Raw genomic sequence first — 18,357 nt, forward strand, 5'->3', positions numbered from 1 at the left:
GGAAGGATAAGGAAAGTATAAGAACTAAAATTATTTCAAAAATGAGGAAGAAAGATGAATAAATTGCATTATCTGTTTATAAGGTTTACAATGTAAAGTTAGAGCAATCAAAACAATGCAATACTTACTGGCCAAGAAAAGATATTAAGCAATGAAACAGAATAGTCCGAAAAGAAATCCTCACTGATATAAGTCATTTGACTTTTCATAATAGTGGAAAAGCAATTCAGTGGAGAAGGCACAGCCTTTTAAAAAAAAATTGCATAAGAATAATTGGACATTATTATGAAAATAGAGGTCCGGTGCATGAAATTTGTGCATAGGGGTGGGTCCTTCAGTCTGGCCTGCACCCTCTTCAATATGGGATCCCTCTCATGATCCAGAACCACTGGCTCCTAAGAGCTCACCAGCCTGCCTACCTGATACCCCTAATTTCTCTTCTGCCTTCCTGATGCCCCTAACTACTCCCCTGCCGACCTGATGGCCCTAACTGCTCTACCCACCTTGTATGATCCCCTTAACTGCCTATCTATTCTCCCCTTCTGGCCTGTTTCCCGTAACTGCCTATCTACACTCCACTCTTGGCCTGATCCCCCTAACTACCCATCTTCTCTCCCTTCCTCTCTGTGTCTTCAGACTCCAGCACAGGAGTGCTGAGAGCTATCCACTGAAGCCACGCCCCCATCCTGACACCGCCCTCTGGGCCAGGTGGTGCTGTGGGGCCTGCGTGTGCCTCTACCGGAGAGGGGGCTGCCCCTGTCCTGATGCCCCCTCCAGGCCAGATGCCCCCCTCCTGTGCACGCCTCTGCTGGGGGAGAAGTCCCTGCCCCCATCCCCACCCAGCAGCTCCTGTGCACACACAGCCTGATGACCAGTCATGACTGGGATACCATTAGAACCAATTAGCATATTACCTCTTTATTATATAGATAATGCACTTAACCTAAACCTAATGACTTATATAAAAGTTAAGTCATAAGTCTAAATAGAAAATGTAAAATTATAAAACATTTAGAAAAAAAACATGGGAGAAAGTCTACATAACCTTTAGTTAGGTAAATAGCTCTTAAACATGATCATAAAAGTTACTGGCACAGAAACAGGCAGTCATTGTTGCACACACATGCATTGTTGAAAGCTCCTCCCTATCAAGTTGATGTGAATTTTAGGGGATGTAAAGGACCAACACATCCCACCCCCCATTCATTGTTCTATTTCCCCCCCTTTTAGGAGCTAGAAATTAAAGATTAGGACATTCAAAAGCACCTGCATATATAGGGGAAATAAGAAAATCACTGTTCAAGCTGAGGTAAAATCAGAGGCTCATCAAAAACATGAGACCTTAAATTACACTTCAGACTGAAACTTTGATTGGAGACAGCCTACAACAACAAAACAAAACAGAAAACAGAAAACCTTGGGAAATGGGGAAATCTGACTTCCAGAGTCAGCACACAAATAGATACAGTTCCAGTTCTCAACAACAACAAAAATCACAAGGCATACAGGAACTAGAAACATATCATTCATTGAATTGAAGTATAAACCAACAGAAACTGTCCCAAAGAATGACCAGATTTAAAAACAACTGGCTGATAAATGCTCAATGAACGAAAGAAAGACATTGAGAAAATCAGGAAAATGATACATGAACAAAATGGAAATGTCAATAAAGAAATTAAAAACCTAAAAAAGAAATTAAAAAAACTCTAGAGCTGAAAAGTACAATTACAGAAATGAAAAATTCACTAGAGGAATTCAAAAGCAGCTTTCAGTAGGCAGCAGAAACAATCCATGAACCTGAAAATAGGACAACTGAAATTATTAAGTGTGAGGAACAGAAAGAAAAGATTGAGGAAAAGTGAACAGAGACTATGAAACCCGTGGGACATTGTTAAGAGGACCAATCCATGCATTGTAGGAGTCCTATAAGAAGGAAAAAGAGAGAAAGGCAGAGAGATTAGTTTAAAAAATGACCAAGAATTTCCCAAATTTGATGAATGACATAGCTGTTAATGTCCAAGAAACATCCAAGTATGATAAACTCAGAGATCCATACCACAACACATATAATCATATTGTCAAAGGTCAAAGACAAAGATTATTGAAAACACAAAAGAAAGACATGATTCATCCTATACCAATGACCTCCAATAACATTATCAGCAGCTTTCTCATCAGAAACTTTGGAGGAAGGGGCATAAAGCCAATATAATTAAAAATGCTTAAAGAAAAATAAATCTGTCAACCAACTATTCTACATCCAGCAAAACAAACCTACACGACTGACAATGAAATTAAGATATTTTCAAAAAAACAAAAACTGAGTTTTACTAATGACTGGACTTGCCCTATAAGATATGCTAAAAGGAGTCCTGCAGTTTGAATAAAAGTACACTAGACAGTAATGAAAAGTCATATGAAGCAATAAAGATCTTAGTAACAATAAATACATGGGCAATTATATAATAAAAGCTAGTTTATAACTTTACTTTTTGTTTTCTACAGGATTTAGGAGATTAATAAATTTCAAAAACCAAAATTATTAGTCCAAATCCAGTATTATTGTAATTTTGGCTTGGAACTCCATGTTTTGTTTTCTACATAAATTAAGTGACTAACTAATATAAAATAATTACTTTAAATTGGGGGCACATCTTACCTAATAATAGACAAACGTGTAAATTGACCATACCTCCACTATGCACACCAGCCAATTAGGATTGATATGCAAATTAACCCAACAAAGATGGTGGTTAATTTGCATACACAGGTGCTGAGTGTCAGGGGTGAGCGGGATGCTTGAGTCATCACTATGGCGATGATGTAAGCATTCTGCCCCACCCCCAGTCTCTCAGGGCCTCTGGGCATCATGGGAAGGTGGGGCCAGAGCCCAAAGAGGCAGCTCCAGGACTGGAGTGGAAAGGCAGTGCTGGCAGCCAGGGAAAGAAAGGCCCATTCTAGCACAAATCTTCATGCATCGAGCTTCTACTAATATATAAGATGTAATTTTGTAACATCAATAACTGAAAGGGATGGAGTTGAAGCTGTAGATGATCAAAGTTTTTGAATGTTATTGAAATTAAGCTAATAAAAATTCTAAGTAAAATGTTATAGTTTTAGATTGTTACATGTAACCCCCATGATAACCACAAAAAAAATAGTTATGCCGAAACCGGTTTGGCTCAGTAGATAGTGTCGGCCTGCAGACTGAAAGGTCCCAGGTTTGATTCCAGTCAAGGGCATGTACCTTGGTTGCGGGCACATCCCCAGTAGGGGGTGTGCAAGAGGCAGCTGATCGATGATTCTCTCTCGTTGAGAATCATCTCTATCCCTCTCTCTATCCCTCTTTCTTCCTCTCTGTAAAAAATCAATAAAATATATATATAAAAAAGTTATAAAATATACACAAAATGAAATAATATAATTAAATTATTACACTACCAAAACATCAACAAAACACAAAAGAAGACAATAATGTATAGGTCAAATAAGTTATAAAACAGATGGAAAACAAGTAGCAAAATAGAAGTTTTTTCTTATCAGTAATTATTTTAAGTGTAAATGGATTAACCTCTCCATTTGAAAGACAAAGATTAACCAAATGGAATTTTTAAAAAACATGATCCAACTATACACTATGATCAAGAGACCTCATTAGATTCAAAGACACAAATACTTTGAAAGTAAAAGGATGAAAAAGATATTCCATGCAAATAGTAACCAAAAGAGAACAGGTATGGCTATAATAACATCTTACAAAACAGACCATACAGGCATTCCTCAGAGATACTGCAGGTTCAGTTCCAAACCACCTCAATAAAGCAAATATCACAGTAAAGTGAGTTGCATAAATATTTTCACTTCCTAGTGCATATAAAATTATATTTACACTATACTATACTCTGTTAATTTTGCAATAGCATTTTTTAGCATTACTAAAAAATGTATATACCTTCATTTAAAAATGCCTTGTTACGGATCATACCTAAACATAATAAAAGCTATATATGATAAAACCACAGCCAACATCATACTGAATGGGCAAAAACTAAAACCATTCCCTCTAAGAACAGGAACAAGACGGGGATGCCCACTATCGCCACTCCTCTTTGACATAGTATTGGAATTACTAGCCATCGCAATTAGACAAGAGGAAATAAAAGGCATCCAAATTGGAAAAGAAGAAGTAAAGTTATCCTTATTTGCAGATGACATGATATTGTACATAAAAAACCCAAAAGACTCCATTAAAAAACTAATTGACTTAAATGAATTTGGCAATGTAGCAGGATACAAAATTAATGCCAAGAAATCTATGGCATTTCTATACACTAACAGCGAACTTACAGAAACAGAGACTAAAAAAGCAATTCCATTTACTATCGCACCAAAACAATTAAGATTCCTAGGAATAAACTTAACTAAGGAAGTAAAGGACCTATATGTGGAAAACTACACGACACTAAAAAAGAGATACAGGAAGATGTAAACAGATGGAAGAACATACCATTTTCATGGATTGGTAGAATCAACATCATCAAAATGTCCATACTTCCTAAAGCAATCTATAGGTTCAATGCACTCCCAATTAAAATACCAATGGCATATTTCACTGACCTAGAAAGAACTCTCCAAAAGTTCATTTGGAACAATAAAAGACCCCGAATAGCCACAGCAATCCTGAGAAAGAAGGGTAAAGTAGGAGGGATCTCAATACCAGACTTCAAGCTGTATTACAAAGCCACTGTTCTCAAAACAGCCTGGTACTGGCACAAGAACAGACATATAGATCAATGGAATCGAATCAAGAACCCAGATATCAACCCAAATCACTATGCTCAGTTAATATTTGACAAAGGAGGCACAAATATACAATGGAGTCAAGAAAGTCTCTTCAATAAATGGTGTTGGGAAAATTGGATAGATAAATGCAAAAGAATGAAACTAGATCACCAACTTACACCATTCACAAAAATAAACTCAAAATGGATAAGGACTTAAACATAAGACAGAAAACCATAAAAATACTAGAGGTATCCACAGGCAGCAAAATCTCAGACATATGCCAAAAGAACTTCTTCACTGATACTGCCCCTAGGGCATTGGAAGCTAAAGAGAAAATAAACAAATGGGACTACATCAAAATAAAAAGCTTTTTTACAGCAAAAGAAACCATCAACAAAACAACTAGAAAGCCCACTGTATGGGAGAACATATTTGCAAATGTTATCACTGATAAAGGTTTAATCTCCAACATCTGCAGACAGCTTATACAACTAAATAAGGGGAAGATGAATGATCCAATTAAAAAATGGGCAAGGGACCTAAATAGAATATTTTCAAAAGAAGACAGAAGGAAGGCTAAGAGGCACATGAAAACATGCTCAAAGTCACTAATTATCCGAGAGATGCAAATCAAAACAACAATGCGGTACCATCTCACACCTGTCAGAATGGCCAACATCAACAAATCGACAAACGACAAGTGTTGGTGAGGTTGCGGAGAAAAAGGAACCCTTGTGCACTGCTGGTTGGAATGCAGACTGGTCAACCACTGTGGAGAACAGTATGGAGTTTACTCAAAAAACTGAAAATGAAACTCCCATTTGACCCAGTAATCCCACTCCTAGGAATATATCCCAAGAAACTAGAAACATCAATCAGAAAGGATATATGCATCCCTATGTTCATATAGCACAAGCTACAATAGCTAGAATTTGGAAACAGCCTAGGTGCCCGTCAGCAGATGATTGGATCAAAAAACCATGGTACATCTACACAATGGAATACTATGCTGCCAAAAAAAGAAGGAATACTCATCATTTGCAGCAACCTGGATAGAACTAGAGAACATCATGCTGAGTGAAATAAGCCAGTCAATGAAAGAGAAATACCACATGACCTCACTCATTTATGGATATTAAAGAGCATTATAAACTGATGAACCAAAAGACCGATATAAAGACAGTATAGCAACAAGCAGACTGTCAAATTATAGCTGGGAGGGTAGGGAGATCTGGGGGAGATAAGAGATCAACCAAAGGACTTGTATACATGCATATAAGTACAACCAATGGACACAAAACTCTGGGGAGGGAGGGTATGTATGCGGGGGGGGGAGGGGTGGGGGGCAATGTTAAAATATGTACACAGATAATAATTTAATTAAAAATACCTTGTTGCTAACAAATGTTAAGGATTCTGTTATCTTCAATGAGTCATGATCTTTTTGCTGCTGAAGGTTCTTGTTTTTATGTTCATTGCTGCTAACTAAAAAGAGTTGTGCTTACTGCAGGTTGCAGAGACTGAGGCAATTTCTTAAAAGAACACAAAGATCACGTTTGGCACATCGATTGACACTTTCTTTCACAAATGATTTCTGTGAAGCGTAAGGTGCCTTTTGATAAGATTTTACCCCAGTAGTACTTCCTTCAAAATTGAAGTCAATGTTCTGAAACCCTGCTGCTGTTTTATCAACTAAATTTATATAATATTCTAAATCCTCTGTTGTCATTTCAACAGTCTTCACAGCATATCCACCAGGATTATATTCCACTTCAAGAAACTAGTTTCTTTACTTATTCTCAAAAAGCAACTCCTCATCTAGTAAAGTTCTGCTATAATCTTACAGCAATTCAGTCAGATCTTCAGGCTCTACTTCTAATTCTAATTCTATTTCCACCACACCTACAGTTACCTATTCCACTGAAGTTTTGAACACCTCAAATTAATCTATGAGATTTGGAAACAACTTCTTTCAAACTCCCGTTAATGTTGAAATTTTTAACTCTTCCCATGAATCATGAATGTTCTTAATGGCATCTAGAATGGTGAATACTTTCACAAGATTTTCAATTAATTCTGCCCAGATCCATGAGAGGAATGACTATATATGGCAGCTATAGCCTTAAAAATGTATCTCTTAAAAAATAAGCCTTGAAAATTACTCTTTGATCCATGGGCTGCAGAATGGATATTGTATTAGGAGGCATAAAAACAACATTTCTCTCATTGTACACTCCATCAGCACTCTTGAGTGACCAGGTACATTGTCAGTGCACAGTAATATTTTGAAATGAATCTTTTCTTCTAAGCAGTAGGTCTTAAGAGTGAGCTTAAAATATTAAGTAACCATGTTGTTCGATTTCTAGAGCACAGGCAGAGTAGATTTAGCATCATTCTTAAGGGCCCTAGAGTTTTTGGAATGGTACATGAGCACCTGCCTCAACTTAAAATCACAATTGCCGCCGAAACCGGTTTGACTCAGTGGGTAGAGCGTCAGCCTGCGGATTGAAAGATCCCAGGTTTGATTCCGGTCAAGGGCATGTACCTTGACTGCGGGCACAACCCCAGTAGGGGGTGTGCAAGAGGCAGCTGATCAATGATTCTCTCTCATCGATGTTTCTAACTCTCTATCCCTCTCTCTTCCTCTCTGTAAAAAATCAATAAAAATATATATTTTTTTTAAATCATAATTGTCCTAGTCCCCAGCAAGAGCTTCAGCCTGTCCTGTGAAGGTTTGAAGCCAGGCATTGTCTCCTCTCTAGCTATGAACATCCTCAATGGCATTTTTTTTCAATCTAAGGCTGTTTTTCAACATTGAATATCTATTGTTTAGTGTAGCCACCTTCATTAATTATCTTAGCTAAATCTTCTGGATAACTGGCTCCAGCTTCTACATTAACACTTGTTATTCACCTTGCATTTTATGTTATGGAGATGGCTTCTTTCCTTAAACCTAATAAACCAACCTCTGCTGGCTTTATACTTTTCTTCTGCAGCTTCCTCACTTAGGGCCCTGCTCTGGATTAAGCTTTGGCTTAAGAGAATGTTGTACTGGTTTGATCTTCGATACAGACCAGTAAAACTTTCTCCATATCAGAAATAAGGCTGTTTCTCTTATGTGTTCACTGAAGTAGCACTTTTAATTTCCATAAAGAACTTTTCCTTTGCATCCAAAACTTGTAAGTTTGGCACAAGTGGCCTAGCTTTTGGCCTGTCTTTGCTTTTGAAATGCCTTCCTCACTAAGCTTAATCATTTCCAGCTTTTGATATAAAGTCAAAGACATACAATTATTCCTTTCCTATGAACTTAGAGTACATTGTAGAAGTAGTAATTGAACTAATTTCAAAACTGTTGGATATCAGAGAATAGAGAAGTCTGAGGAGAGAGAGATGAGGGAATGGCCAATCCATTGAGCAATCCAAACACACACAACATTTTTCAAATAAATTATTTCTTTTATATGGGTGCTGTTCATTGTGTCCAAAACAATTTTAATGGTAGCATCAAAGATCACCAATCAAAAATCACCATAACACATATAATAACAATATTTAATGTTACTATTTTGATGTCACTATTATCCTATCTAATAATAGAGTGATATGCAAATTAAGCATCACTCCTCAACAAAATGTTGGTCCCCATAGCCACAAGATGGTGGCGCCCAGTCCCCTCAGCCCCACTGCTGGAGTGTCCGGCCTATCCGCAGGAGCAGTGAGGGGGTGGATCCAGCCTCTCCACTCCACTGCTCCTGCAGTGTCTGGACCTGTCAGCCCCACCAGGGTTCCTGGGGACCAAGCAGCAAGGCTGAATCTGCCCCCAGACAGGGCAGACAGAGCCTGGCAGACAGAGCCCTGACAGCGGGCATGGGAGCTTCCTTAGTTCGGCTGTTGCGGGAGCACCCCCAGGCCCAGGAGACAGAGCCCAGAAAGCAGAGCTTGGTAGCTTCCTTAGCATGGTGGCAGCGGGGAACCTCAGGTCCTGCAGAGCCCAGATAGCAGGGCTTGGGAACTTACTTAGCGTGGCAGTGGTGGTGAAGTCCCCAGACAATGCACACAGAGCACAGACAGCAGGGCTTGGGGGCTTATTTAGTGTAGAGCCTGCGGAAACACACCCAGACATGGCACACAGAGCCCAGACAGCAGGGCATGGGGGCTTCCTTAGCAAGGTGGCAGCGGGAACACCCCCAGGCTCCACAGACAGAGCCTGGACAACAGGGCATGGGTGCTTCCTTAGTGTGTCGGTGTCTGTGAAGCCCCAGGCCTAGCAGACAAAGCACACTGCAGGGCATTGGGGCTTCCTTCTCATGGCGCATGGCGGCAGCAGGCAGAGAGTGGACCGCAGGGCATGGGGGCTTCATCTCCATGGCTACAGCAAAAACTCCAGGCTTGCAGAGAGCAGAGAACCACCAGGAGTGGGCCTAATCCATCAGTAGGACATCCCCTAAGAGCTCTAGGATTGTAGAGGATGCAGGTTGGGCTGAGGGACCCCTGTGCACGAATTTCATGCACCAGGCCTCTAGTATATTATATTAAAACAGTAACATCAAAATCACTGATCACAGATCACCATAACAAATATAATAAAACTAGAGGCTCAGAGCATGAAATTGTGTGTGGATAGGTCCCTAGCCTGCGATCAGGGCCATCTTCCGCCTGCTCACCAGTCTCTAGTCCAGCCCCACTGCAGCCACCTACCCCGGATCCTTGTTTGCCATCCAGCGATCAAAAGAACAGCCCACTCTGCACCTGTCTCTTCTCTCCCTTGTGAATTCTTTAATAGCCAGTGTCACCAGCCAAAACCTTAACAATGATGTGGGAAACTCAACCAGGAAGGGCTATGCCTGTGGGAGGAGGTGCAGGGAACCAGGGCTACCCTCTTGCTCCTGTCCTGCCGTGCCTTCCCTCTCTCTTTCCCTCCCTTTGTTCCTGCACTGGACCAGCCACCTGGCTCGGTCCCTCCCCCATCACAGAACTGCTCAGCTCAGGCTCTGGCCTTGCCCATCCCACAGGGAGGAGCATGGGCAGTTTCTTGCAGACCTGGAAGCAGCTTTGGAGTAGGGAGGTGTCGGATTCTTCCTGAGGAGGTGTTTGTGCTTTAAAGATGATGTTCTCCACCCACCTCCCAGCAATGAAAGCTGAAGGTCACTGCAGGCGCTAAAGTCCTTGTTGAAGTCCCCACTCCAGAACCTCTCACAATGGTGTGTGTGTGTCCCAGGAGGCTTCTCAGTGGAGGCGCCAAGTTCCTTTCAGTAAAAACTGAGAATAGATTGAAGCCTGTAGGCCAGGTGGAGGGATCAAGAAGACTGCCTTCTGCCAACTTGCCAGTCCCCAGTCCCTCCCCAGGTCCACCCAGTCTAGTTCCCCATGGTTCCCTGTTGGCCATCCAGGGATCAGAGCCTGCAGTATAGGGGGAGAGACTGAGAGGCGGTCAATCCACTTCATAGTGATTGGTCAATCATTCGTTACAGTTGTTATGCCATTATGGTCCCTGGCCTTTTATTATATTGGATATTGCAAGAATTTCCAAAATATGACACAGAGTCATGAAGTGAGCAAATGCTGTTGGAAAATGGTACCAATAGACTTGCTTGAGGCAAGATTGCTATAAACACTCAATTGTTAAAATGCATTATCTGTGAAGCACAATAAAAAAAAAATGTATATCTGGCCGAAACCGGTTTGGCTCAGTGGATAGAGTGTCGGTCTGCGGACTGAAGGGTCCCAGGTTCGATTCCGGTCAGGGGCATGTACATTGGTTGCAGGCACATCCCCAGTAGGGGGTGTGCAGGAGGCAGCTGGTCGATGTTTCTCTCTCATCGATGTTTCTAGCTTTCTATCTCTCTTCCTTCCTCTCTGTGGAAAATAAATAAAATATATTTTTTTTAAAAAACAATGTATATCTGTAAATCAAAAAAGTTTATAAAGACAAAGGACATTATGTACTAATGAATAATTGCCAAAACTTGAACACAACCAAGATATCCTTTAGTAGGTGAATGAATAAATTGTGGTATATCCAGGTGATGAAATATTATTCTTGCTGAAAAGAAACAAGCTATCAAGGCATGAAAAGACATGAAGGAAACGGAAATACATATCACTAAAGGAAACAAGCCAATCTAAAAAGCCATGATTGTAACTATATGGAATTCTGGACAAGGCAAAACTATAGTGACAGTAAAAAAGATCTATAGTTGCCAGGGTTCTTTGTGGGAAGGGAGAGAGGAGTAAATTAGCTAAGTACAAAGAAATTTTAGGGCAGTAAAAGTTTTCTGTATAATACTACAAAGGTGGATACCTATCATTATACATTTTTCCAAAGCCACAGATTTACAACAAGAGTGAACTCTAATGACTTTGGGTGATGATGGGTCAATGTAGGTTCGCCAATTATAACAAATGTACCACTGCATTGGGGAATGTTGATAATAGGGGAAGCTATGCATGTCTAAATTTTGCTGTGAACCTAATTTTTTTTAATAAAAAAATAAAATCTTAAAAAAAAAGAAAAGAAATGTGTAATACAACAAGAAAATACAACAATCTTATCTAATAAAAGAGTAATATGCAAATTGACCATCACTCCAACACACAAGATGGCTGCCCCATGTGGTCAAAGATGGCCGCCCCCATGTGGTCAAATATGGCTGCCCCCCTGTGGACACAAGATGGCTGCCACAAGATGGCCAGCAGGGGAGGGCAGTTGTGGAAATCAAGCCGGCAAGGGAGGGCAGTTAGGGGCGACCAGGCTGGCGTAAGAGGGCAGTTGGGAGGAACCAGGTATGCAGGGGATTACAGTTGGGGGTGACCAGTCCTGCAGGGGAGGGCAGTTGGGGGCAATCGGACTGACAGGGGAGCAGTGAGGTGTCAATCAGGTTGGCAGGGGAGGGGTTACAGGGTGATCAGGCTAGCAGGCAGAAGCAGTTAGGGGCAATTAGGCAGGCAGGCAGGTGAGCAGTTGAGAGCCAGCAGCCCTGTATTGTGAGAGTGATGTCTGACTGTTGTTTAGGCCTTATCCCTTGAGGGGTCCCTGATTAGAGAGGGTGCAGGCTAGACTGAGGGATAGCCCCCCCCCCACCCTCCGTGCACTAATTTCGTGCACTGGATCTCTAGTGATAAATATTTGCATAGCCAATAACAGACTATCAAAAGATATGAAGCAAAAACTGACAAAATTAAAAAACAAAAAATCTGACAGAATTTTCCCTAGCCAGGTTTGCTTAGTGGTTACTATCAGTCCTTGGACTGGAGGATCATGGATTCTATTTCAGTCAAGGGCATGTGCCTCGGTTTCAGTCTCCACCCTGGCCCTGGTTGGGGTGCATGCGGGAGGCAACCAATAGATGTCTGTCTCTCTCATATCAATGTTTCTCTCTGTCTTTCCCTCTCCCTTCCACCCTCTCTCAAAAAATTCAATGAAAAAAAAAATGTCTTCGGGTGAGGATTAACAAAAGTTAAAAAACAAACTAACAAAAAGAACTGACAGAATTGAAAGGAAAAATAGACAATTCTATAATAGTAGTTGGAAACTTCAATACTCGACTCCCAAATAATAGAACAGCCCACACAGAAGAAAAGCAAGGAAGTTGAAGATTTAACCAACAAAATAAGTACATATATATAATGAAATATTATTCTGTCACATTCTATAATGTGGATGAACCTTGAGAATATATGATAAATGAAATAGGCCAAAAGACAAATACTATTGGGGGGAGGCAAAATAGACTTATCGGTGTTCATATGGAAAAATATATAAATAATACAAGAATAAATTGTGTTTTGCATACTCACAACAATAAACCTACTTTTGCCCACCCATGTATTACACTTATATGAGGTACCTACCTAGAGTAGTGAAAATCATAGAGACAGAAAATAGAAAGGTGGTTGCTAGGGACTGGGGAGGGAGGGAATGCGATTCGGTGTTTCATAGTTATGGAGTTTTAGTTTTTGCAAGGTGAAAATAGTTCTAGAGATGGACAGTGTGGTGGCTGCACACAATGTGAATGTACTTAATACCACTAAACTGATCACTTAAAAATGATTAAGAGGCTGCATTTTATGTTAACACCTTGCTGACTGGTCATGAGATAAGTCATGTCTGCACTTACATTCATTTAAGTAATTTTAAAACTCTAAATTACTTTCAGATCTTAAAATTACTTAAATGAACTTAAGTGTAGACATGAGTTGTCGCATGACTGGTCAGCAACATTTAGACATGGAAACATGAGTTATCTTGTGACCTGTCAGGAAGGTGTTAAGTGTATTTTACCATAAAAAAAAATGATAAAATCTCATAGAACTGTATACCAAAAAATAAAATATACTCTATAATTGAGTAAAATTCAAAAATATATATAAGAAGCAAATAACTAAACTCCCCAAGCCTCAGCTTTCACACATACAAAATAAGCGATCCAAGATTACAAGTCATTTAAACAATGCTTCTTGCACTCTATTTGTTACATTAAAATGTTCCAATACACAGAAAAGTGTAAAAGCATTAAGAACCTCTGTATTAATAAATGTGAACATTCCTGATTCAATTGAGGCCCTGTTTACCCTTCCTGAATATTATTTGCCTCATCATCTCCCTATGGGGAACCTTTGTTCTGAAATAGTGGGATTCCTTTCTGACTGTGTTTTATACATTTATTACATTTGCATGTATCTACAAACCATATATATTGTTGTTTCATGTTTATCCCCTTAATTAAATGATTTTCATTTATTACATTTGCATGTATCTACAAACCATATACATTGTTGTTTCATATTTATCCCCTTAAATAAATGATTCTTTCTCTACATATGTGTGTGTGTATACATATATTCTATAAATTACATTTTTCACTCAGCATGGCTTCTTTTAATTATCCAGGTTAATATATATAACTACCTCATTTGTTTTTATGTGCTGTATATTATTCAATATATCAGAAGTTACTTAGTCATTTTCATGTCGATGGACATCTAGATCTACTCTTTTCCTTCACCCAGCAACAGCTTTATTTCCACTATCCCAAAGCTCAGGATCTCTCCACTGTAACCTTCTATTTCCATAAACCCTTGGTCTGAGAATATACGCTTTTGCCCACTGTGTGAGGTCCTGCAGCACAAGCCTGCCACATAGCAGAGAATGCAGTTAGATCTTCCATTTTTAAACTCACACATCAGAAAGCAGGAAAAAAACATGCTGAATTTCAGTGGAGGTCTTATAAGTTTTCAGCATATTACCCTGTTTACTTACTTGTATTTTTCAAATTAGCAGGATAAAAGTTGGAAAATAAAAATCAAGTAACAAAAACAAACAAATACAACAGGAGGGCTTGGCTGGTTTTGTCTGTGATTGCAACTGGTGGTTTCTCACTTCCTTGTTCAGGGCCAAATGGGGCCATAAAACTGCAGAGGAACCAGAATTCTTTTCTGGTGAAATTCAGGATGTTGGCCAAATCCTTCACCTGGGAGGTGCTCAACTGATCTGAACATAGTTTTCATTTTGTAATTTTATGTATCTGAATGAAAGCAATTTTCACTTACTGGGACCCTAATTCTCACAGTGAGACAATCACACAAATGGTAAAACATCAAGACAAGGATAATGCAATAGATTATTAACATTTAAGTCTATATTAGGTTCCATATTAAGAGATTAAGATAGATTACCTCATCTAATTGTCACCACCACTCAAGGAAGTAGTTACTATTCATAGCATTCTTTTACAAATGGGGAAATGGAGGCAGAGACTTTAAAACTTGCTCAGAAAGCTTAAGAAGTGGCAGAACCATAGCTATAACCTAATTTCATCTCCTTTCATACTTCCACTGTACTATTCAAGGTTCCTTGGAAACATATCTATCCAACAAACCAAATGTTGATGGTCATCTGGGCACTGCTTGAATATATCAATATTATTATATTCATCCAAATGATGAAATACTATTGTCATTAGAAATCATGTTTAGAATAATGCTTAATGACATGAGCAAACAATTATAGTCTACACACACATATACGGAAAACTGGGAGAAAATTATACCAACATATTAACAGGAGTTATCAGTTATTCTTTTTAAAATATATTTTATTGATTTTTTTTTACAGCGAGAAAGGGAGAGGGATAAAGAGTTAGAAACATTGATCTGCTGTCTCCTGCACACCCCCTATTGAGATGTGCCCACAACCAAGGTACATGCCCTTAACCGGAATCGAACCTGGGACCCTTCAGTCCGCAGGATGATGCTCTATTCACTGAGTTAAACCAGTTACTTATTCTTATTTTAATCATTATTGCTTTCGTAATGTTCAATATTTTCCTTACAATGATCATGGATTGCTTTTATAATGAGAATAAAACATTTCTGATTTTTTATTATCTTCTGCACAGCTCTGCCATATCTTGCCCAAACCTTATCTATTATGCTGTACTGATTTTTTCCCTTGGAATTGCTTTTGTCCAATATATAGCATAGTAAGATTTGTCACTTGGCTTCCATAAAAACTGGGAGGTCTGACACAGTACAAAAGACCAAAAAGGATCCGTCCACGTTCCTCTACTTTGTATTGCTTTCCATGCTTGCCCAGATAAGGAAAATTAGCTAAATCTTCTGCTTTCCTTTTACCTAGAGATGATATACATTCAAATGCATGTTGAAAGCAAAGCAGCCCAAGAGGAATTTTAAAAAGCAGTCCCTGCTCCAGGAACCTTCAGAGACTTCTGGGAGAGGATGTGGGGAGATGAAAATACTAAATCAGAACATGTGGGCCAAGACCATAGAAGCCAAAGCTCCCTAAGACAGAACAAAATTGAATATGTACAAATGGGAAGGCAGGCAGCTTCTATTCTATGTAGCAGGGGAAGAGACCTGTAAACAACCTGAAAGCTTCTTCCCTCTTCTAAGCATTAAGGAAAGAATATGAATGGATTCAAGGCAACAACTTAACAGTTAGATGACTTCTAGGAAATCAGACACAGAAGCAGCATTTCCTATAAGAAAGGAATTGATCTCCTTAAGTTGATCTTTATTTACTATGGATTTTCTAGGCTCCTGGTCTCTTTAAATCTGCAGCAGTCATATGTAGAACTTTCTCCCCCTTGACAAGAACAGTCGTAATAAACCTCAAGTTAGAGGCAGTCTCCCAAACACCTTTATCAGTAATGAGTCCAAAGCTAAGCCAAAAAGCTGCCGCTTTTAATGTTCCAGAATGGCTGACCTGTTGATCACTGAAAAGAGGATGCTGAGATGATAAACCCATCCTGAGATATTTAAGACACAAGTGGTTCAGCCTGAGCCCATCTCATAAACAGAATGGTCCTAGGGATACGAGTCTCCCTGAGTAAAGTTCTGCTCTTTAAAAATCTGACAAGTTATAACAAATGAGACCTAGAAAGAGAGAGTGTCACAGGGCTACTGAACTCTGGTAATATCATGTGGCCCAAAGGCTTACAGGCTATTAATCTTGCAATGCAATATCACATGTCAGGCTGTCCTAATTCCCCTCATCAACCCCCATGCTTCCCGCACCTACCTTGGATCATACCAGCCTACAGTCCTCTCTCCATCCAGCAATGCGCTCCCTGCTGTCTGCAACACAGATGAAATTTCATCTCATCTGCTTCAAAAGCCTCTCCAGACTGAGTCAGCAGATAGTCATGACCAAACAATCCAAGTTGCATCACAGATCCACTCATCTCCATGTGTACATGAAAATGAGCAGATTTAGGGTTTCAGTGTTCTTGGGGAGAGAGGGCCATCCACTTCCCTGAGACAGAGGATGTCTGTCAGCTCTTTTCTTACCAGCACAGGGGAAAGAGTCCTCTGCCTCTCAAACTGCACAGCTCAGTGATTCACTCCATGAGTCCCCCCACCCTGGCAGCACACACTTGGGTAACCACGCATATTAAGCAGTGGGTGTTCACCAGGCAGCTAAACTGTCGGATCACAATCTAAAGCTGGGGAAATCTTAACAGCCATTCTGCTTTCCTTCATCTGCTCCTTCAAAATATCCCAGCTCAGAGAGAGGGGGCTTCCAAAAGGCTGGCTTCTCTAAGAGGCTCCCAGCCCCTTGTGAAATCAACAATTTCACCCTCTTCTAAAAACAGCAGCCAGAATGCCAAAGAGAAAGCTGAAAACTAAGAGGTCGACTGCACTCAGAGCCCTTTGTGGTGGTGGAATCCATGGTGACTGGGAAAGGGGAGTGAGTGCTTGCTATCATGATGACGACACCCTCTTTCAGCCTTGATAGCAGAGGAGAGAGACCTGGGAACTGCAATCCATGCTGCACTGCCCAAAGCTGCTCCCAGACACTGCAGACGGTTTGCAATTCACCTGAATGGTGTTGTTTTCAGCCTTAGCCCTACCTATCAGCTGTAACAGAGATCTTAGCTTTCCTCCAGCTTTATTAGTATCTTCGGATGGGGGTGGGGATATAAATTGATCGTGATATGCTAACTGTGCTCCATGACAGCATTAAACACATAAGAGACTGCTCCCAGAGTAGATGGGGTTAGCTCTTTAAAGATCTGTCAAGCTGCCAAGGGCTGCCAAAGCTAGAGATGGGAAGTAGGAGAATCCTCTCCACATCACTTGGGGTTCTGAAAGCAGTATTGTTTCCAGATGTGAAAGGTCTGAATCTCCAGTTGACAAGCAGCCCTGATAGCACAAGAATCTTGGCAAGAAAGTGCAAAAACAGCTGACTCAGACTAGTGGCTGCTCTTTTTTATCCATTGAGTCTGTGGCAGTTACTAACTAAAAATCTAGGGATTTCTAGTCTTAGGAAGAGACCAGACCATACAGAAGTATTACCAATCACTAAGAAGAAAGGACTGGCTGACTTTTAACTCACATCTGATATGAACACTTCTGACAGCTGTGGAGGTTTCCCCAGTCCAGGGAGTAGAAAGCCCTGCTCTGATCCTCATACAAAAAAGTGTGACTGTGAACTAAGTATATCCATCCCTAAGGACCATGTGATGATTTCACCTAGATAAACTGTTGCTTCCCAGAATCACCCCACCCCACTACCCCTAAAGTATTCCTTTTAAATACTAGATAAATCTGTCCAACTACATTTGAGCTTATTAACAAAGTCACTGTATTTTGTTCATGTAATGTTCTCCTCCATCCTTCCCTCTGCCCTAGTCACTCTCTTTCTGCTAGATTTAACTACTCTACCCTTTTTTTAAAATCAATCTTTATTGTTCATATTATTACAAAGGTTCCTCATTTCTTCCCCCCTCCACCAGGTTCCCACCCCACCCTCTGCCCCCTCCCCACCCCCCATTGTCCTCATCCATAGGTGCACAGTTTATGTTCAGTCTCTTCCCGAATCCACCACTCCCCCTTTACCCAAGAACTGTCAGTCCACTCCCCTCCTGTATCTCCAACTCTACTACAATCAACAGCTAATATTGTTCATCAGGTTTTTCAATCTCCTTTTTTTGTTGTTGTTGTTTTTAATTAATAAACTTTTACACTTCTAAGAATAAATTTTAAAATCTAATAATTTTAAACCTTGTTTTTTCTGCCCTGTGAATTGAGAAGCAAACTTGTTTACAT

General features: G+C 40.1%; 1 protein-coding gene across 9 annotated transcripts in view; it reads right to left on the minus strand.

Moving 5' to 3' along the window:
* TMEM164 (transmembrane protein 164) overlaps positions 1–18,357 on the minus strand; it is a 240,633-nt gene that overhangs the window by 105,988 nt on the left and 116,288 nt on the right. Inside the window, exon 1 of one of the 9 annotated variants that reach the window (XM_084870514.1) lies at positions 16,328–16,433. The exons of the other annotated variants lie outside the window; for them this stretch is intronic. The gene's annotated coding sequence lies outside the window, so the exon portion shown is untranslated. Of the gene's footprint in view, positions 1–16,327; positions 16,434–18,357 lie in introns of those variants that run through there. 9 annotated transcript variants of the gene reach the window in all.

This window comes from Pipistrellus hanaki (assembly GCF_964339955.1).
Source record: "Pipistrellus hanaki genome assembly, chromosome: X".
NCBI classification, from domain to species: Eukaryota; Metazoa; Chordata; class Mammalia; order Chiroptera; family Vespertilionidae; genus Pipistrellus; species Pipistrellus hanaki.